Source organism: Heptranchias perlo, chromosome 4 (genome assembly GCF_035084215.1).
Source record: "Heptranchias perlo isolate sHepPer1 chromosome 4, sHepPer1.hap1, whole genome shotgun sequence".
NCBI lineage: Eukaryota > Metazoa > Chordata > Chondrichthyes > Hexanchiformes > Hexanchidae > Heptranchias > Heptranchias perlo.
In genome coordinates this window covers 55,909,727-55,932,122 of record NC_090328.1, presented here as the reverse complement: position 1 = coordinate 55,932,122, position 22,396 = coordinate 55,909,727, and the positions used below count along the sequence as shown (strand labels likewise).

The 22,396-nt window shown below is 42.4% G+C and overlaps 1 protein-coding gene across 5 annotated transcripts in view; it reads right to left on the bottom strand.

Moving 5' to 3' along the window:
- apc (APC regulator of WNT signaling pathway) overlaps positions 1–22,396 on the bottom strand; it is a 264,075-nt gene that overhangs the window by 179,724 nt on the left and 61,955 nt on the right. Inside the window, exon 1 of one of the 5 annotated variants that reach the window (XM_067982954.1) lies at positions 147–606. The exons of the other annotated variants lie outside the window; for them this stretch is intronic. The gene's annotated coding sequence lies outside the window, so the exon portion shown is untranslated. Of the gene's footprint in view, positions 1–146; positions 607–22,396 lie in introns of those variants that run through there. 5 annotated transcript variants of the gene reach the window in all.

Below are 22,396 nucleotides of genomic sequence, written 5' to 3'. Positions count from 1 at the left end.
CTGATGCGCACAAAATACAGCCATATCTGATCCACTGTAATGGCAAATCCATTCAACAGTAAATACCAACACAGTGTTACAATTATATATATCCTACTGGCAATAAAACACAATAATTCTATTTTTAAAAATTGAATTTCACCTACCCCATTTCTGAAGCAGTGTATACCTCCATTTTTCACCCTTCCCTGTGTTAAAACACAAGTGAATACAGCCATTCAACTCACGTGTTCTCCTAATCATCCAATCAGATTGCAGACCATCTCCTTTAGTTCTGGAGGATATTTGCTGGCCATCATCCAGAAGATTACACAGCTGCTTCCCATAGTCAATTAAATCCCTGTCTGTATGAGTGGTAGAGGCTGCTTGCTGTAGCAGATGACTGGCACAAGGCCAATAGGTCCAGGCGGCTAGAAGGTCACACCAGCTGTCACCAAGGCTCGGAAGTGGCAGCAATTTACAAAAACAAAATCACAGTGTGCACTAGCTCAAGTCAGCAGTAAGCAGCCTTCTCTCACCTTTGACAAAACACCAAAATCTGGCCACCAAGATAGTATTCTAACTGGTTCAGAACGTCCAATTTAGTATAATAAAACCTGTCCTTGTAGTGAGGGCTCATGAAATATATTAACTTAAAAAAAATGACAGCCTGAGGATGTCCACAGTTTCACAGTAGGAGGCAAATTAAAAACAATCTGAGCAGCACTGCTATATCAACCCATATCCATTCAGTACCCTCCAAAAGGCAAAAGCCTTAGGTCAAAATGAGAAAACCCATAAGGGAGATACTGTACTGAACTGTTCTACAGCTAACTGTTCTGAAAGAAAATTCCCACAAATGCACAAGATAATGTGACATTGGATTCCCACAATCTATTTACAAAACAGCATTCTGAAGGAAGCAAAAAAAATGAAGACCACTTAAATTACAATACATCGCCACGCTGTCAAAAATTTTCACAGAGAATACAAAGTAATGTAACGTAATGTTATTTTAATCCTTCAAATGTCACAAATGAGTTCACTTGTCTGAGCCATCTGAGAGTATACGTATCCAACATGCTATCATAGGAATTCCTTCCAGAAACCTCTCCATCTCTCTCTCCTCCTTTAAGACACTCCTTAAAACTTACCGCTGACCAAGCTTTTGGTCAGCTGTCCTAACATCTTATGTGACTTGATGTCAAATTTTATCTGATAACACTCCTGTGAAGCGCGTTAGGACATTTTACTACATTAAAGCCACTATATAATTGCAAGTTGTTGTATCAAGTCAATCTTCTAAGTCTGGGTTTCATAATGGCTAGAAAATCAGTTTCTAAAGCCAGTTTTCAGCCGATGAAAACGTTCTTTTTCTCAACTTGTGTGTGAATTATCAGTAAGAATAAAACAATTAAGAAAGAAAGAACTTGTATTGATATAGCGCTTTAACACCCTCAATGTCCCAAAGCATTGTTATGTATGGAAATGCAGCAGCCAAATTGCACACATCAAGGTCATACAAACAGCAATGAGTAAATGACCAGATAATCTGTTTGTGATGTTGGTTGACTGATAAATATTGGCCAGGACATCGGAAGAACTTCCCTGCTCCTCTTCGAATAGTGCCATGGGACATCCACCTGAGTCGTAATATTTACAACTTAATTTTCAAGGCTAAAATAGTTTTAAAAACATGCACTAGCTTAAATTAGGTGGAATAAAATTCAAGTTAAGAATTAGATAGTGGCAAATTAGACAGTGAGTAGAACTGAAGTATTTAATTGGCCTCCAAAATTGATTTTGAATATATATTTTAGCAGTTTATAGTTATGACAACAAAGTAACTCCTGAAGTCTGAATATTGCTGTAATATTATTATTCAGTATTTGAGTTTTAAAGTTATACGGCTGGTTAGCCCAGGACACAGGAGTTTCCTTGCAAGTGATGCTTACAGCACTTCTCAGCAGTTTGCCTTTTCAAGTGAATTCTAATTTTAACCTTGGTAGTAGGTTACATATCTGTGACCAAGCCAAATTATATACAACCCAACATGGCTTCAACAAGTAAACTAGTCTATGACAGTTAAGGGTTCATTTAATGTCTTTTTTTATTCATTCATGGGATGTGGGCGCCACTGGCAAGGCCAGCATTTATTGCCCATCCCTAACTGCCCTTGAGAAGGTGATGGTGAGCCGACTTCTTGAATGGCTGCAGTCCGTGTGGTGAAGGTTCTCCCACAGTACTGTTAGGAAGGGAGTTCCAGGATTTTGACCCAGCGACGATATATCCAAGTCGGGATGGTGTGTGACTTGGAGGAAAACGTGCAGGTGGTGTTGTTCCCATGTGCCTGCTGTCCTTGTCCTTCTAGGTGGTAGAGGTCATGGATTTAGGAGGTGCTGTCGAAGAAGCCTTGGCGAGTTGCTGCAGTGCACCTTGTGGATGGTACACACGGCAGCCACGGTGCGCCGGTGGTGAAGGGAGTGAATGTTTAGGGTGGTGGATGGGGTGCCAATCAAGCGGGCTGCTTTGTCCTGGATGGTGTTGAGCTTGAGTGTTGTTGGAGCTGCACTCATCCAGGCAAGTGGAGAGTATTCCATCACACTCCTGACTTGTGCCTTGTAGATGGTGGAAAGGCTCTGGGGAGTCAGGAGGTGAGACATTCGCCACAGAATACCCAGCCTCTGACTTGCTCTTGTAGCCACAGTATGTGTGTGGCTGGTCCAGTTAAGTTTCTGGTCAATGGTGACCCCCAGGATGTTGATTGTGGGGGATTCGGCAATGGTAATGCTGTTGAATGTCAAGGGGAGGTGGTTAGATTCTTTCTTGTTGGAGATGGTCATTGCCTGCCACTTGTCTGGCGCCAACGTTACTTGCCATTTATCAGCCCAAGCCTGGACGTTGTGCAAGTCTTGCTATATGCGGGCACGGGCTGCTTCATTATCTGAGGGGTTGCAAATAATGTTAGGCTTCATCATATTACATCATATTCTCCTAGTCTGTTTTTGACCAATTTTTAAATGGATGTCTGTTTTAAAAAGACATCTATTCTAACTCCAACCGCTTGTTACTTTGCAGTTGCTCCCCCATCTCCTCTTTACCCTCTCCAAGCTCAACTCTTCCATGAAGCCCACTTACTGCTCCCTCGATCCCCTTCCCGCCCAACTCCTGATGACCCAAAAACCTTTTCTGGCACCTATGCACAGTCAATGCCATTCTTTCCACAAGCATTGTCCCTCTTCCTTTCAAAATCAAGTTCATCACCCCTTGACACATCTGTCCACTTTATCGTCCCATTTTTAACCTTTCTTTCTTCTCTAAGATCCGAGTGCATGCAACATGTACCCAGAAACTCCCTGCTTCAACCCCTTCAGTTCAGTTTCCAAGCATGTCACAGCACCGAGACTGTCTTAGCCAAAGCCATAAATGACATCCTCTGTTACAATGACTCTGATGCACTATTCCTCCTTATGGTCTTAGATCTTTCTGCAGCATTTGATACAGTTGATCATATTATCCTCTCCACTGCCTCTCCTTCACTGTCCAGGTCTGTGGGACTGCCTTTGCATGCCTACCTGTCTGGATTTACTCAGCACATTTTTAGTAATGGCATCTCTTCACTTTCCTGTAGTGTCACCCAAGAGTCCCCTACGGATCTATTCTTGGCCCCATCATTTCCCTCAACAATGGGCTGCAAATTTCTAAGATTTTGTTTTTTTTAAATTTACTGACAGGAAGAGGGTGGAATACAGGGAGGGATTTCAAACGGCAGAGGCTGGGAGGGAGAATGTTTCTGTAAATGAATACCACAGAGCAGCGGGCAGCATGGACAGTCATCTGGTCTGGGCCACCTGCAGCTCGCACCATTCACTAGGTAGAGGGTACTACTTCTACTTATTACAAAATGTGCTCACAATACCAAGCTGTATAGCCAGAAGAATATGAAAGGAACCGAGACTAAATTATGTCAATGGTATGCTAGCTTTCACCCAGTTACGAGGTGTATATTTTTTTTAAAAGGCTGCGCACATGCGAAGTGGCTTGAACATTTTTTTATAAAAAAAAGAGATTTTTGTTGTTTTGTTTGCATTCATTAAAATGACTGTGAAATCCAACTGTCTGATTGAAAACCAGACAGATAATTAGCCTTGTGGGCGGGCAGAGGAACAGTAAATGGATGTTAAAGCAGGCAAATGCAAAATGATGAAGGGAAGTTGATTGCTGAAGATAGAAATGGAACAGAAAATGGATGTGATTACTAATTATTCACTACCAACATCCACTCAATTTGCAGTTGTTATCATAGTCTTAATCATGTTAATGGCCTACATCTTCAGGGCTCGCCATTGTGTCAAAACAAGGTATTCAAACTTTGTATACATCAGCAGTAAGGGCTAACTGTGCGCTAAAAAAAAATCCAATAATTTGAATTAGAATTTAGATGGTTATGCTGATATGGTCAGATGAAGAAGGGTGGGAGGAGGCTTGTGAGAAGCATAAACACCGGCATGGACCAGTTGGGTTGAATGGCCGGTTTCTGTGCTGTAAATTCTACGTAATTTGAATTAAGAAATGTAAATAACTCAACAGTGTGGAAAGTTAGTACTAAAAAAAACCCTGAATTATCAGATAACATGAATTAAATAACTTTGAATTAAGAGGAGTAAATTGTATCGTGCGCAGTTTTGAGCTTCAAGAGCATAGATACATTTCAAAGGTTTTAAAAGAAAAACGATTCTGGAATTTAGCACTCCAAGTGATTAAGAGAGACACTCATTAAGAGAAAAAATATTTAAGGACAGGATTAATCTTTTAAAATGCTGAGAGTAATATATAAGCAGGATACATAACAAAGAAAAAAAGAATGAGCTTGTATTTATATAGTGCCTTTCACGACTTCAGGACATCGCAAAGAGCCAACCTTTCAACTTTTGTAATGAGGGTTAACACAGCAGCCAATTTATGCACAACGAAGTCCCACAAACAGCAATAAGATAAATGACCACATAATCTGTTTTAGTGCCATTGGTTGAGAGATAAATATTAGTTATGTCACCAGGAGAACTCGCTGCTCTTCTTCGAATAATGCCATGGGATTTTTTCATCCACCCGAGAAGGCAGACGAGGCCTCAAGTTAAAATCTCATCTGAAAGGCTTTCTCAGTACTGTACTAAAGACAGAGCAGAACTAGAGGATGTGAGTATAAAATTAACAAGTCTCAAGCAAGGCTTGATATTTAAACATTTTCCCCTCACAGTTATTCATATTTGGAACAGACTTAATTGAGTTTTTAGGTACAAGGAAGGCAAATGTCAGGGGTGAATTATACACAAAATTGGGCTGACTACGTATTCTTCCCTCACTTTCCTAATTTTCTTCAGAAAACAACCCATATTGGGCTTTGAAACTATGGCCACCAGCAGCTCTCCAGCACCTCAATCAAGTGCACAGGCACAGTGCTCGCAAGTTATTCAGGGCATCACAGACAAGGGAGATCCTTCAGTATATAATTCCAGTAGGAAGACAGAGATCACTAGGCAGTGATCAGGAGCAAGAACCTTTCATGTTTTTCCCCCACTGCCTAGGTCATAGACAATGATCCCTTACTGTAGTACTTACACACTTGCCCTGTCTAAGATCAAGTTATAGTCCAGCAATTTTATTTTAAATTCACAAGCTTTCGGAGGCTTCCCCCTTCGTCAGGTGAACGATGTGACGAAGGGGGAAGCCTCCGAAAGCTTGTGAATTTAAAATAAAATTGCTGGACTATAACTTGGTGTTGTAAAATTGTTTACAATTGTCAACCCCAGTCCATCACCGGCATCTCCACATCATGTCTAAGATCAGCTAACTCAGCATTGACCAAGAAACAAACCAAACAAACAAACCCAGGGCCTAACGGGTCTGTATGGCTCAGTGCAACACTGGGCATCTACTTACTAAATTATCAGAAAGGCTCATAAGTTTGAATATCAGTAAATTCAGGCTCCATTTTAAGGAGTTTTATCATCTTTTCTTTCTGCATTGTTTTTGTATTGGATAGGACTGGCTTTCTCTAATCAGCCTCAGGTACACTGAAATAAAGTTTAGGAATACATTTATTCACCTATGAGCACAATGAAGCAAAGAACTCCTGCCTTAAAACTATGGAAATAAATGGTTATTTTAGGTCTTCAAGGTTGTAGTTACACGACAGATTCCAGTCACAGACTATATTGTACAATAGGCAGTCAGCAGTTTGCATATTATTGGCTACACCTTACTGCCGATCTCAACAACAAAGGACAACTGTGCACACGTCCATGCATGCATATGTGGAGTTCCACCTTCTGGGCAGCTAATTTTTAACAAAAATTTAATGAGAATGGATGGTGAGCTTATGAAATTCCCAGGAGATCTGGCAGAGCTCGTAGCTTGAAATGTAGCTGTGCACTGGGCTAAAGTTATACTATACTAAGGCCAACAAATTTGATCTCAACTATTTTTTTTAAAACTGTGTTTGGGAGCCAGGCCACTGACCTCACTCAAAGCAAAAGTGACAAAATAATTAACATTGTATAAAACGACTGCACTGCAGTATGGAAAGCTGTTCCATTTGCAGACTTTACAGACCCATATTTTATGTGGTATGCATACCCCACCCTTTCTGAATGGATCGCAATTTATGAGCTATCCCTCATAATAGTTTGAAATTAAATATTGAGCAATAGGAACATATATAGTAACTAGTGTTTTTTTTAAAAAAAACAAATGCCACTTTCATCAGTTAAATGGATGGTTTACAAGATATAAAGAACTTATATAGGATATATGGGCTGCATTTAAATATTAGACCAAGAACCATGAGGACCCTTGTAAAAAAAAATCTAGCCATCTATAGAGACTTCATTAAGTTTGAAAGTGATGTAGTTCAATCTGTAACTAGGGTCTTAAATCTAAACAAAGGAAACTACAACGGTATGAGACACAAGTTGGCTGTGGTTGATTGGGGAACTACATTAAAAGGTATGACGGTAGACAGGCAATGTCTAGCATTTAAAGAATTAATACATATTTTGCAACAAATATATATTCCTTTAAAGGCACAAAAACCCATCAGGAAAAGTGGTCCACCGTGGCTAACAAGAGAAGTTAAAGATAGTATTAAATCAAAAAAAAGGCATAAAGATGCCAGAAAAAGCAGTAAGCTTGAGGACTGGGAGCATTTTAGAATTCAGCAAAGGAGGACCGTGAAATTGATAAAGCAAGGGAAAATAGAATACGGGAGTAAACAAGTGAGAAACATAAAAACTGACTAAGAGCTTCTATAGGTACGTAAAAAGGAAAAGACTGGCAAAGGCAAAGATGGGTTCCTTACAGAGGCAGGAGAATTTATAATGGGGAATAAGGAAATGGCTGAGAAATTAAACAAATACTTTGTGTCTGTCTTCATGGAAATACTAGAGAACCAAGGGTCTGGCGAGAATAAGGAACTGAAAGAAATTAGAATTAGTAAAAAAAAATAGTACTAGAGAAATTAATGGGACTGTAAGTCGATAAATCCCAATGACCTGATGATCTACATTCCAGGATTTTGAAAGAGGTGGCTATAGAGATAGAGGATGCATTGGTTGTCACCTTCCAGGTGATCAAGAAGGCCAACGGAATGTTGGCGTTTATTGCTAGGGGGATAGAATATAAAAACAGGGAGGTATTGCTGCAGTTATATAAGGTATTGGTGAGACCGCACCTGGTATTCTGCATACAGTTTTGGTCTCCATACTTAAGAAAAGACATACTTGCTCTCGAGGCAGTACAAAGAAGGTTCACTCGGTTAATCCCGGGGATGAGGGGGCGGACATATGAGAGGTTGAGTAGATTGGGACTCTACTCATTGGAGTTCAGAAGAATGAGAGGCGATCTTATTGAAACATATAAGATTGTGAAGGGGCTTGATCGGGTGGATGTGGTAAGGATGTTCCCAAGGATGGGTGAAACTAGAACGAGGGGGCATAATCTTAGTATAAGGGGCTGCTCCTTCAAAACTGAGATGAGGGGAAACTTCTTCACTCAGAGGGTGGTAGGTCTGTGGAATTTGCTGCCCCAGGAAGCTGTGGAAGCTACATTATTGAATAAATTTAAAACAGAAATCGACAGTTTCCTAGAAGTGAAGGGAATTAGGGGTTACAGGGAGCGGACAGGAAATTGGACATGAATTTAGATTTGAGGTTAGGATCAGATCAGCCATGATCTTATTGAATGGCGGAGCAGGCTCGAAGGGCCGATTGGCCTACTACCGCTCCTATTTCTTATGATCTTATGTTCCAAAATTCTATAGATTCTGGAACGGTTCCTGCAGATTGGAGGGTAGCAAATGTAACCCCACTACCTAAGAAAGGAAGGAGAGAGAAAACAGGGAACTACGGACCTGTTAGTCTGACATCAGTAGTAGGGAAAATGCTAGAATCTATTATAAAGGATGTGATAACAGGACACTTAGAAGATAATAATAGGATTTGACAGAGTCAACATGGATTTATGAAAGGGAAATTATGTCTGACAAACCTATTGGAGTTCTTTGAGGATGTAACTAGTAGAATAGATAAGGGGGAACCAGTGGATGTGGTGTATTTGGATTTTCAGAAGGCTTTCGATAAGGTCCCACACAGGAGGTTGGTGAACAAAGTTAGAGCACATGGAATTAGGGGTAATATACTAGCATGGATTGAGAATTGGTTAACAATCAGAAAAGAGAGTAGGAATAAACAGGCCTTTTTCAGGTTTGCAGACTGTGACTAGTGGGGTACTGCAGGGATCGGTGCTTGGGCTCCAGCTATTCACAATCTATATCAATGATTTGGATGAGGGGACCAAATGTAATATTTCCAAGTTTGCTGATGATACAAAGCTAGGTGGGAATGTGAGTTTTGAGGAGAATGCAAAGAGGCTTCAAGGGGATATAGACAGGCTAAGTGAGTGGGCAAGGACATGGCAGATGGAACATAATGTGAAAAAATGTGAAATTATCCACTTTGGTAGGAAAAACAGAAATGCAGAGTATTTTTTTAAATGGTAAGAGATTGGGAAATGTTGATGTTCAAAGGGACCTGGGTGTCCTTGTACATGAGTCACTGAAAGCTAACATACAGGTGCAGCAAGCAATTAGGAAGGCAAATGGTATGTTGGCCTTTATTACAATAGGATTTGAGTACAGGAGTAAAGATGTCTCACTGCAATTATACAGGGCTTTGGTGAGACCACATCTGGAGTATTGTGTACAATTTTGGTCTCCTTACCTAAGAAAGGATATACTTGCCATTAGAGGGAGTGCAACGAAGGTTCACCAGACTGATTCCTGGGATGGCGGGATTGTCGATTGAGTCGACTAGGCCTATATTCTCTAGAGTTTAGAAGAGTGAGAGGTGATCCCATTGAGACATACAAAATTCTTACAGGGCTCGGCAGCGTAGATGCAAGGAGGATGTTCCCCCTGGCTGGGGAGTTTAGAACCGGGGTCAGTGTCTCAAATTAAAGGGTAGGCCATTTAGGACTGAGATGAGGAGAAATTTCTTCACTCAGAAGGTGGTGAATCTTTGGAATTCTCTACCCCAGAGGGCTGTCGAGGCTCAGTCATTGAGTACATTCAAAACAGAGATCGAGAGATTTCTAGATATTAAAGGCATCAAGGGATATGGGGATGGTGCAGGAAAATGGCATTGAGGTAGAAGATCAGCCATGATCTTGTTGAATTGCGCAGCAGGCTCGAGGGGCCAGATGGCCTACTCCTGCTCCTATTTCTTATGACTCATTTCAACTAGATGGAGAGCAAACAGGCATGGAGGAAAAAGGATCCCAAACACCGCAGACAGAATGGAAGCTGATAGCCTACGAGTTGCATAAACTTGGCTTGTATTCCCCTGAGTTTATACCGTCGAGGGGTGATCTAATCAAGGTGCTTAAAATTATAAAATGGATTCAATGGGGTAATGGCGAGTGAATCCAGAACAAGAGGGTATAATCTTAAAATTAGAGTTAGGCCATTTAGAAATGAAATCAAGAACCATTTCTTCACACAAAGGGTAGCGGAAATCATATTTTTTTTTGTATATATATATATGTTAAAAAACGCACAAGAAAAATCTAACTAAAAAAAGCACTACACTACAAAAACAAGTTAAAGAGAACAAATGTAAAATGGTAAAAATAGCACTCGTGAAACAACACAAGAACAGAGAACACTATTCCTTGGTGGAGGAAAAATGAACTACGGCTCACAGAAACACACAAAAAAATTGTATTGTGTAGTATTGATTGTCACCACTGCTGAATCATGGTCTCACATACTGCATCAACATAAATCCTCCGATCAATATCACTCCAATCCAACCATGTCTATCATGCCCAGCCAGCTCAAAAGAATTGTAAATGCTGGATGAAGTGCAGGAAAGCTATTACAATGCCTGATGGCCATGATTTGTGTCTGCATTGCCTTTCATTGAAATGCAACATGATTATTTATCAGATTGATCTCAGCTTCTTGTCCTGTACCCGTATGGAGCAACTCCATCACATGTCAAGGATTTACAGTAAAGATTGAATAGTGGTGCAGATATTTCTTTTTTTTTAAAACTACCAGCCCTCGCCGGATGAATTGTGCAATGCAGCTCCTCAGCAATCTGCCTCCAAATTATACTCACCACAAATTAATTCCCATGCAATACGTAGCAATGTGTCCAACACTGCCACATTGGGAAAGATGCCCTGTTGCAGACTGGCACAGTGGCCACAAACATTTGCTAAAGCAGAGTGCTTAAGCACTTCTGAAAAGAAATTAGATAGTTGCTTGAAAAAGATTAAAGGATATGGGGAGCAAATAGGGACAGCGATTAAACGAGGTGGCTTCTGAAAAGAAAATCATCAGCTCAGACTTGATGGGCTGAATGGCCTTTCCATAAGGCACAGAAGCAGGGGTTGCCAATACCAGAATATTGTGTGGCTTAGTCCAACTCCAAAACAAAGTGGGATACTGGATACAGCTTAAAAAACACCTCCAATACAACACACCATAACCTGAAGAAATTGGTGCCAACTAAGAGTTTTAATTTTAAAAGGAAAAAGCGAAGGTACATTTGGATTACCCAAAGGTTACCTCAATAGTCACTTTCCCACGTCCAAAACCTCCCCCACTTCACAAATGCTCTCTATCCCCTCTGATCCGAGTTCATGGCCGACATAGCACTCCATCAAGCTCCTCACTCTTTGAGACAATTGATTTTTCCAACTTTCCCAGTTCATACGGGTGTTCTTCTCCATTTCCATCATCAATTCAACTTGCCATTCTTTTCCCCCTCCAACTTAGTTAAGTTGGTACTCTTCTTTCACACTCCCATTCAAGCTGCTACTCTTCTCCCCCACCCCCCCACCCCAATTATTATCCTGATGGCATTTCATCTATATTGAAAGTATTCTCCCATCCAATATTATTCCTCTCCTGTAAGGTGTCCCCAATATTTAATATGCAGAACTTATGAATCTTTAAAGCATTACCGCTTTACTTTTCCATCAAAAATTTATCCAATAAATTTACATCTTTCAATTTATAGAGAATGGTGCTAATTTAGTGTTGTTTTGTATACCGCTGCAATTTAAAAATACTTACTAGAAATTTCTTAAATGAAATAGGTATCTTAGAAATTAAGAGGGAAGAGAAATGTATGGGAAACTAAGTGCCCTAAGGGTTCTTACTGGTGTTTTCTTTTGATAGGATTATGAGTTTCAATCTATGCAGGGATATGAAGCATTAATGTGGTTACAAAGAAATATATACTACTACTACTACTACTACTACTACTACTACTACTAATACAACTAGCATTTACATAGTGCCTTTAACACAGAAAAATCATCCCAAGGTGCATCAAAGAGGTATTCTCAGCAAATGTCATGTTTGTCCCTTTGACTTTTGCTCCATTCAGCAATTTGCCAGTAGGCTGTCAATAAAACCAGCTCCCTCTCCTCCACCTTTGGGGTGTGGATCTTAAGAAACACTATTCTCAAAATGAAGAGAGTCATCCTGGCTTAATAAACCTGGGATGAGTCAACTGACTGTAAGGTGTAAGATTCCACAAACTAGCTTTAATATATATGCCTGGCCCATAAACAAATCCTTGATCTCAGGGGCTGCATCCTGTGGCTTTTTAAACCTGTGCAAATTGACTTAATTTTTAAAAAAGCCATAAATGTAATTCATTCCCAAATCCTTTGTTTAAAAAAAAATGAAAAGCTGGTATTAAAAGACAACTCTGTAGTTAACTTTAATTATGTTATTGTGAAATATGTAATTTTTGAACATCTTTTTTATGTTACAAACCTTAATTTGAATTTTAGAAATTTTAGCTACAGAAGGAAAAAGGTGTCTTCTTTCTAAAAATGTATTGAGTGATTTGATTGGTTCACCTTTCTATTATTGGTAGCTTCTCCTGACTGGTTATTTCATAAGTTTACATTCATTTCTCAATGGGAGTTTTCTAACCACTTTTGATTCATGCATTGCCTACCTTTACAATTTTGGTTTGCTGCTGCTTTACTTTGAACCAATCAACGAAGTGTGACAGAAAAAGTGTGATGTTACAGCAAGTAAATGTAACAATTAGCGGAAGCGCATGAATACACAAGATGGTTAATATATTAAAACAAGACCTGCGTATCTCGCGTGGCGTTCAACATAAGAACATAAGAGATAGGAGTAGGCCAACTGGCCCTTCGAGCCTGCTCCGCCATTCAATGAGATCATGGCTGATCTGATTCTGGCCTCAACTCCACTTTCCCGGCAGTTCCTCACAGCCTTTGACTCCCTTGCTGATCAAAAATCTGTCTAACTCAGCCTTGAATATATTCAATGCTCATTGTAAGTCAGATGATACGCTGTTAAAAGGACAGGAGAATTGCACCATTTAATGCAAATTACATTATCCTGCTTCAAAAGGTAAAATTATGTCTCCCTAGTCTAAAGTCTAATTGCTGTTAAGTAAACACTGAGGTTAAAGTTTAATGACTCTTCAGGCTATGAGTCAGTGCCCAGGTTTGCTTTCTGTTTTTTCAGTGTGACTGGTAAGATCAGTCAGGATCAGACATTCTGGCTACTGACCAATTACGGTACTTTCAATTGCAGCGGTCTTGGTACATTTCAAAGGACTGCCTTTGTTTCTTTATACTTTTTTGTAAGCAAGATATAGAAGTTTGCACACAAGTTACTGGCCTCCCATCGTCCATACAGTGTTCAAAACAATGCTACTCATATTCTGTCCTGCATAAAGTTCCATTTATCGATCCCCATCCTCATTGACCTACATTAGCTCATGGCGCCCAACACATGAAATTTAAAGTTTTCTTCATTTTTAAATCGTTCCATGACACTGCTCTACACTATCTCAGCAGCTCCAGCCCTATATCCTCCCACCCTAAAAGCACTGCTCCTCTGACCCCCACCTTTTGTACATATGTCTCTCCTTTTGCTACACAATGATCAGTGATCATAGTATCATAAGATTTCGATTAGCTATGGAAAAGGACAAGGAGCAATCTGGAGTAAAAATACTTAATTGGAGGAGGGCCAATTTCAGTGGGTTGAGAACGGATCTGGCCCCGGTAAATTGGAATCAAAGGTAAAGCAGGCAAAACAGTAATCGAACAATGGGTGGCCTTTAAAGAAATGGTTTGGGTGCAGTCTAGGTACATTCTCACGAAGGGGAAAGGTAGAGCAACCAAAGCCAGAGCACCCTCGATGACGGAAGAGATAGAGAATAATTTGAAGCAGAAAAGGGGGGGCGTATAATAGACCTCAGGTTGATTATTCAACCTGGTTCTCACTTGTATTTAGAAAATTCAGAGGGGAAGTGAAGGGGCAGAGAGAGAGTATGAGAATAGACTGGCAGCTAACATAAAAGGGAATCCAGAAGTCTTCTTTAGGCATATAAGTAGTAAACGGGTAGTAAGAGGGAGGATTAAAGACCAAGACGACCTATGCGTGGAGGCAAAGGGCATGGCCGAGGTACTAAATGAGTACTCTGCATCTGTCTTTACCAAAGTCACAGTAAAAGAGGAAGTAGTTGAGATACTGGATGGGCTAAACATTGATGAAGAGGAGGTACTAGAAAGGCCGGCTGTACTTAAAGTAGATTAAGTCACCAGGTCCGGATGGGATGCGTCTAAGGTTGCTGAGGGAAGTAGGGGTGGAAATTGCGGAGGTACTGGCCATAATCTTCCAATCATCCAGCAACTACAGGCCAGTCAGTTCAACCTCGGTGGTGGGGAAACTTTTAGAAACGATAATCCGGGACAAAATTAACAATCACTTGGACAATTGTGGATTAATTAAGGAAAGCCAGCACGGATTTGTTAAAGGCAAATCACGTTTGACTAACTTGATTGAATTTTTTGATGAGGTAACAGAGAGGGTTGATGTAGGCAATGCAGTTGATGTGGTGCATATGGACTTTCAAAAAGGCATGTGATAAAGTGTCACATAATAGAGTCAGCAAAATTGAAGCTCATGGAATAAAAGGGGCGATGGCAGCATGGATACGAAATAGGCTAAGTGACAGGAAACAGAGTAGCGGGGAACTGTTATTTTTCAGACTGGAGGAAGGTATACAGTGGTGTTTCCCAGGGGTCGGTGCTAGGACCACTGCTTTTCTTGATATATATTAATGACTTGGACTTGGGTGTACAGAGCACACTTTCAAAATTTGCAGATGACATAAAACTTGGAAGTGTAGTGAACAGTGAGGAACAGAGAGGTCTGGGGGTATATGTGCACAAATCATTGAAGATGGTAAGGCAGGTTGAGAGAGAGTGGTTAAAAAAGCATATGGGATCCTGGGCTTTGTAAATAGAGGTAGAGTACAAAAGTATGGAAGTCATGATGAACCTTTATAAAACATTGGCTCGGCCACAACTGGAGTACTGAGTCCAGTTCTGGGCACCGCACTTCAGGAAAGATGTGAAGGCCTTAGAAAGGGTGCAGAAGAGATTTACTAGAACGATTCCGGGGATGAGGGACTTTAGTTACGTGACAGACTGGAGAAGCTGGGGTTGTTCTCCTTCGAGCAGAGACGGTTACGAGGAGATTTGATAGAAGTATTCAAAATCATGAAGGGTCTAGATGGAACAGAGAGAGAGAAACTGTTCCCATTGGCAGAATGGTTAAGGACCAAAGGACATAGACGTAAGGTGATTGGCAAAAGAACCGAAGGTGATATGAGGAAAAACCTTTTTTCACAGCAAGTGGTTAGGATCTGGAATGCACTGCCCGATGGGGTGATGGAGGCAGATTCAATCATGGCCTTCAAAATGGAACTGGATAAGTACTTGAAAGGAAAAAATTTGCAGGGCCATAGGGAAAAGGCAGGGGAGTGGGACTAGCTGGATTGCTCTTGCATAGAGCTGGCATGGACTTAATGGGCCGAATAGCCTCCTTCCGTGCTGTAACCTTTCTATGATTCTAGGATAATGATAGACTTCGAGAGGGCGAGTCAGGAGTGTGATGGAATACTCTCCACTTGCCTGGAAGAGTGCAGCTCCAACAACACTCAAGAAGCTCGACACCATCTAGGACAAAACACCCCGCTTGATTGCCACCTCATCCACCATCCTAAACATTCACTCCCTTCACCACCGGCGGAGTGGCTGTAGTGTGTACCATCTACAAGATGCACTGCAGCAACTCGCAAAAGCTTCTTCAACAGCACCTCCCAAATCTGCAATCTCTACCATCTGGAAGGACAAGGCCAGCAGACACATGGGAACGCCACCTGCAGGTTCCCCTCCAAGTCACACACCATCCTGACTTGGAAATATATTGTCGTTCCTTCATCGTCACCGGGTCAAAATCCTGGAACTCCCTACCGAACAGCACTGTGGGAGAACCTTCACCACACGGACTGCAGCAGTTCAAGAAGGTGGCTCACCACCACCTTCTCAAGGGCAATTAGGGATAGGCTATAGGCCTTGCCAGCGAAGCCCACATCCCATGAACGAATAATAAAAAAAAGACAGGCTTGTGGAATGGGCGGGCACGCAGCAGATGGAATTTAATGCTGAGAAGTGCTAAGTGATACATTTTGGTAGAAGAACGAAAAGAAGCAATATAAACTAAAGGGTACAATCCTAAAGAGAGACCTGGGGGTATATGCGGACAGGTCGTTGAAGGTGGCAGAGCAGGTTGAGAAAGCGGTTAAAAAAGCATATGGGATTTTGTGCTTTATAATTACAGGCAGAGAGTACAAAAGCAGGGAGGTAATGATGAACCTTTAGAAAACACTGGTTCGGCCACAACTGGAGTACCGTGTCCAATTCCGGACACCGCACTTTAGGAAGGATGTGAAAGCTTTAGAGAGGGTGCAGGAAAGATTTACTAGAATGATTCCAGGGATAAGGGACTTTAGTTACGTGGATAGACTGGAGAAGCTGGGGTTGTTCTCCTTGGAGCAGAGAGGTTTGAGAGGAGATTTGATAGAGATGTTCAAAATCATGAGGGGTCTAGACAGATAAACTATTCCCATCGGCAGAAGGGTTGAAAACCAGAGGTCACAGACTTAAGGTGATTGGCAAAAGAACCAAAGGTGACATGAGGAAAAACTTTTTTATGCAGCAAGTAGTTATGATCTGGAATGCACTGCCTGAAAGGGCGGTGAAGGCAGATTCAAGCATGGCTTTCAAAAGGGAATTGGATAAGTACTTGAAGGGAAAAAATTTGCAGGGCTAGGGGGAAAGGGCGGTGGAGTAGGACTAGCTGGATTGGTCTTGCAGAGAGCCGGCATGGACTTGACAGACTAAACGGCCTACTTCTGTGTTGTAACCATTCTATGATTCTACACTATTGGTAACACAGCATCCATTAAAAACTCTCTCAAAATTCCTCTTCGATCCAATTTTGGTCACCCTCAGTAATCCCTGCTTTCCTGGGTCAGCATCAGTCCCGTTTAAGCCGTCTATAAACTGCTTTGGAATTTTTCTTTTATTAAGGGCAGAAACAAATCCAAGTGTAATGTGCTGGAAATTGCTCCAGATGCAGTTTTAGGACTGAGATGAGGAGAAATTTGTTCACTCAGAGGGTGGTGAACCTGTGGAATTCTCTACCACAGAGAGTTGTGGAGGCCATGTCACTGAATCTATTTAAGAAAGAGATAGATAGATTTCTAGACACAGAAGGCATCAAGGGGTATGTGGAGAGAGCGGGAATATGGTATTGAGATAGAGGATCAGCCGAGATCATATTGAATGACGGAGCAGGCTCGAAGGGCCGAATGGCCTACTCCTGCTCCTATTTTCTATGTTTCTATGTTGAGAGGGACAATGAAAGCAAAGAGGGAGCATGAGGAGAGAATCTCAAAAAATATTAACAATAAAGAATTCTATAGATACATCAGTAAAAAGAGAATTGTTAAATGTGAGGTGGGACCTTGGAGAGAAGACTAATGAGTTAGATGATAAACAGGATTTGGTGGAGAAACATAACAAGTACTTCGCATCAATGTTTGTAAGAGAGAAGGATATGGGGGAAAGAGGCAATACTGAATTTGTTAAATGTGAGATGAGAATTATTGTAATAAATAAAAGGAAAGTATTTTCAGAAGTTATTTAAGCTAAGGGAGGAAAAAGTGCCAGAATCTGACAGGATACATCCAAGGATCCTGAGGTAAATGCAGAAAGAAATTATATTTCAGGGCTCCATTGAGAGTGGATGTGTGTCAGAGGACAAGGGAATGGCCAATGTAACACCCATTTTCAAAAAGTGGGACAGAGCTAACCTGGGTATTTACAGGTCAGTTAGTTTAATGTCTATGGCAGGGAAAATTTTGGAATCTTTAATTAAATTGCTAAATATCTAGAAGAGAAAATATTTACAGGCAACCAACATGGATTTCAGAAAGGAAGATAGGGGAAGGGTAGCACATTATTCTAAAAACTGGTTAGAGGGAAAGAAACAGACCAGAGTTAAGAGCAGTTTCTCTGTGATTGGAAGTGGGTAGCGGTGTCCTGTTCTGTTCCAAGACTGCTTCTGTGCACTGTGTACAGCAATGACTTGGATATACAGCTGAAGAGAGTTGTAACCAAAATATAAAGACAATACTAAAATAGGAGTAAATAATTCTGAGGAGCAAAGGGAAGCTGATGGAGATATTGATAAGATGGTAGAGTGGACAAAAAAAGTGAACAGATGGAATGCAATTTCAGCAAATGTGAAGTGGTATACTTTGGTTAAAAATAGTAGTAATTATAATTTGAATGGGAAAAAACTGAACGATGTGGAAGAGCAAAGGTATTTGAGGGTTCAGGTTCACCAGACATTAAAAGCACCATCTAAAGTGGATACGGCCATAAAAAAGCTCATGAAAAACTGGGTTTTATGGCAAGGTACGAATATAACGAACAGGAGTAGGCCATTCAGCTGCTCAAGTCTGCTCCGCCATTTAATTAGATCATGGCTGATCTGCACCTCAACTCCACTTACCCACCTTTGCTCCATATCCCCTGACCGAACAAAAAATCTATCTGAGTCTTGAAAGCTCCAATTTAACTAGCATCGCCAGCCTTTTGGGGGATAGAGTGCCAGATTTCTACTACCTTGTGTGCAAAAAGCACTTCCTCATTTTGCTGCTGAATGGCGTAGCTCTAATATGATTATGTCCAATTATTCTTGATTTCCCTTTCAGAGGAAATAGTTTCTCCGTATCTACAGAGAGGGTCAATGAGGGCAATGCGGTTGATGTGGTGTTATGTGGACTTCCAAAAGGTGTTTGATAAAGTGCCACATGGTAGGCTTATCATCAAAGTCGAATCCCATGGAATAAAAGGGGCTGTGGCAGAATGGATACGAAATTGGCTAAATAACAGGAAACTGAGTAGTAGTGAACGGGTGTTTTTCGGACTGGAGAGGTGGTGGTGTTCCCCAGGGGTCGGTACTAGGACCATTGCTTTTCTTGATATATTAATGACTTGGACTTGGGTGTATTAGGACACAATTTCAAAATTTGCAGATGACACAAAACTTGGAAGGGTAGTGAACTGTGAGGAGGATAATGACAGACTTCAAGAGGGCACAGACAGGCTGGTAGAACGGGCGGATACGTGGCAGATGAAATTTAACGCAAGAAAGTGTGAAGTGATACATTTTGGTAGGAAGAACAAGGAGAGGCAATATAAACCAAAGGGTACAATTCTAAAAGAGGTGCAGGAACAGAGAGATCTGGGGGTGAAGTTCACCTGACGAAGGAGCAAAGCTCCGGAAGCTTGTGATTTCAAATAAAGCTATTGGACTATGACCTGGTGTTGTGCGAATCCTTACATTTGTCCACCCCAGTCCATCACCGGCATCTCCACATCATGACTATCCCTAATGACAGATTAGCTTCCCCACAACGGACGTTAAAAATGGCAGGCCTGTTGTGACCTGGTTTCCCTCTCCCTTCTTAAATAATGGAATGACATTAGCAAATTTCCAATCTAAAAGCACAATTTCTGAATCAAGAGAGCTTTGAAGGATTTTGACTCACCTACTTCTTTTAATACCCTGGGGTGGAAATCATCAGATCCTGGAGATTTATCTATCTTAGCAAACCTGCGACCTCTATCACCTAGAAGGACAAGGGCAGCAGGCGCATGGCAACACCACCACCTGCATGTTCCCCTCCAAGTCATACACACACCATCCTGACTTGGAAATATATTGATGTGGAGATGCCGGTGATGGACTGGGGTGGACAAATGTAAGGAGTCGCACAACACCAGGTTATAGTCCAACAGCTTTATTTGAAATCACAAGCTTTCGGAGCTTTGCTCCTTCGTCAGGTGAGTGAAGAGTTGCATAAAGGCACAGCATATATAGTCAGAGAACAATGCCTGGTGATTACAGATAATCTTTCTAACTGCCCTTAATCACACCTCGGCAGAGAGATAATCACAGCAATCAAAGGAGTGAATGACGTTCAGACAGGTTAGTCAGGGAAACATTACATCCAAGAATACTGGGGTGGGGTCACAATGGGTCAAATCAGAAAGAGAGAGAGAGAGAGAGAGAGAGAGAGAGAGAGAGAGAGAGAGAATGACCAGTTGTATTAAAGACAGATAACTTTTTTTCGCTGGAAATCGCAGCAGATCCAGCCGCATGTGTGTCTGGGGAACAAGCCAACTATGACTTGAGTCTGGATGACTATGTCAAGTGGGGTTACATGTAGCGTGACATGAACCCAAGATCCCGGTTGAGGCCGTCCTCATGGGTGCGGAACTTGGCTATCAATTTCTGATCGACCATTTTGTGTTGTCGTGTGTCTCGAAGGCCGCCTTGGAGAACGCTTACCCGAAGATCGGTGGCTGAATGTCCTTGACTGCTGAAGTGTTCCCCAACTGGAAGGGAACCCTCCGGTCTGGCGATTGTTGTGCAGTGTCCGTTCATCCGTTGTCACAGTGTCTGCATGGTCTCGCCGATGTACCATGCTCCGGGGCATCCTTTTCTGCAACGTATGAGGTAGACAACGTTGGCCGAGTCACAGGAGTATGAACCATGTACCTGGTGGGTGGTGTCCTCTCGTGTGATGGTGATATCTGTGTCGATGATCAAGCATGTCTTGCAGAGGTTGCCGTGGCAGGGTTGTGTGGTGTCGTGGACGCTGTTCTCCTGAAAGCTAGGTAATTTGCTGCAAACGATGGTCTGTTTGAGGTTAGGTGGCTGTTTGAAGGCGAGTAGTGGAGGTGTGGGGATGGCCGTAGCAAGGTGTTAGTCGTCATCGATGACATGTTGAAGGCTGCGAAGAACATGGCGTAGTTTCTCCGCTCCGGGGAAGTACTGGACGATGAAGGGTACTCTGTTGGTTGTGTCCAGTGTTTGTCTTCTGAGGAGGCCTATGCGATTTTTCGCTGTGGCCCGTCGGAACTGTCGATCGACGAGTCGAGAGTCATATCCCGTTCTTATGAGGGCATCTTTCAGCGTCTGTAGGTGTCCATCGCGTTCCTCCTCGTCTGAGCAGATCCTGTGTATTCGCAGGGCCTGTCCATAGGGGATGGCCTCTTTGACGTGGTTAGGGTGGAAGCTGGAGAAGTGGAGCATCGTGAGGTTGTCCGTGGGCTTGCGGTAGAGTGAGGTGCTGAGGTGCCCGTCTTTGATGGAGATTTGTGTGTCCAAGAAAGAAACCGATTCTGAGGAGTAGTCCATGGTGAGTTTGATGGTGGGATGGAACTTGTTGATGTTATCATGTAGTCTCTTCAGTGATTCTTCGTCGTGGGTCCATAGGAAGAAAATGTCGTCGATGTATCTGGTGTATAGCTTTGGTTGGAGGTCCTGTGCAGCGAAGAAGTCGTGCTCGAACTTGTGCATGAAAATGTTGGCGTATTGGGGTGCGAATTTGGTCCCCATGGCTGTTCCGTGTGTTTGGGTAAAGAACTGGTTGTCGAAGGTGAAGACATGGTGATCCAGGATGAAGCGGATGAGTTGTCGGATGGCGTCTGGAGATTGGCTGTTGTTGGTGTTGAGTACTGAGGCTGTCGCAGCAATGCAGTCATCGTGGGGGATACTGGTGTAGAGTGCCGAGACATCCATCGTGGTGAGGAGTGTTCCTGGTTCAACTGGTCCGTGGGTGCTGAGTTTTTGTAGGAAGTCTGTAGTGTCGCGACAGAAGCTGGGGGTTCCCTGTACGATGGGTTTCAGGATGCCCTCGACGTATTCAGAGAGGTTCTCACACAGGGTTCCGTTGCCTGATACGATAGGGCGTCCGGGTGCGTTGGCTTTGTGTATCTTTGGGAGGCAGTAGAAGTCTCCCACGCGGGGAGTACGTGGGATGAGCGCGCGTAGGATGCTTTTAAGGTCTGGATCGAAGGTCTTGATCAGTTTGTTGAGCTGGTGGGTGTGCTCTTTGGTCGGATCTGCGGGTAACCGTCTGTAGTGTTCCTGGTTGTCGGTATGCTTCTTTGCAATAGTCCGTTCTGTTCTGTATGACAATGGCTCCTCCTTTGTCCGCTGTTTGATGACGATGTTGCGGTTGGTCTTGAGAGCGTCGATGGCATTGCGTTGTGCTCGGGTGACATTCTGGACTGTCTTGAGTGCAGCTGATGAATCTGGCGTTGACGCATCTCCTGACAGCTTGAGCATACATGTCAAGCTTAGGGCAGCAACCCTCCGGAGGGGTCCAATTCACCATCAAACTCACCATGGACTACTCCTCAGAATCGGTTTCATTCTTAGACACACAAATCTCCATCAAAGACGGGCACCTCAGCACCTCACTCCACCGCAAGCCTACGGACAACCTCACGATGCTCCACTTCTCCAGCTTCCACCCTAACCACGTCAAAGAGGCCATCCCCTATGAACAGGCCCTGCGAATACACAGGATCTGCTCAGACGAGGAGGAACGCGGTGGACACCTACAGACGCTGAAAGACG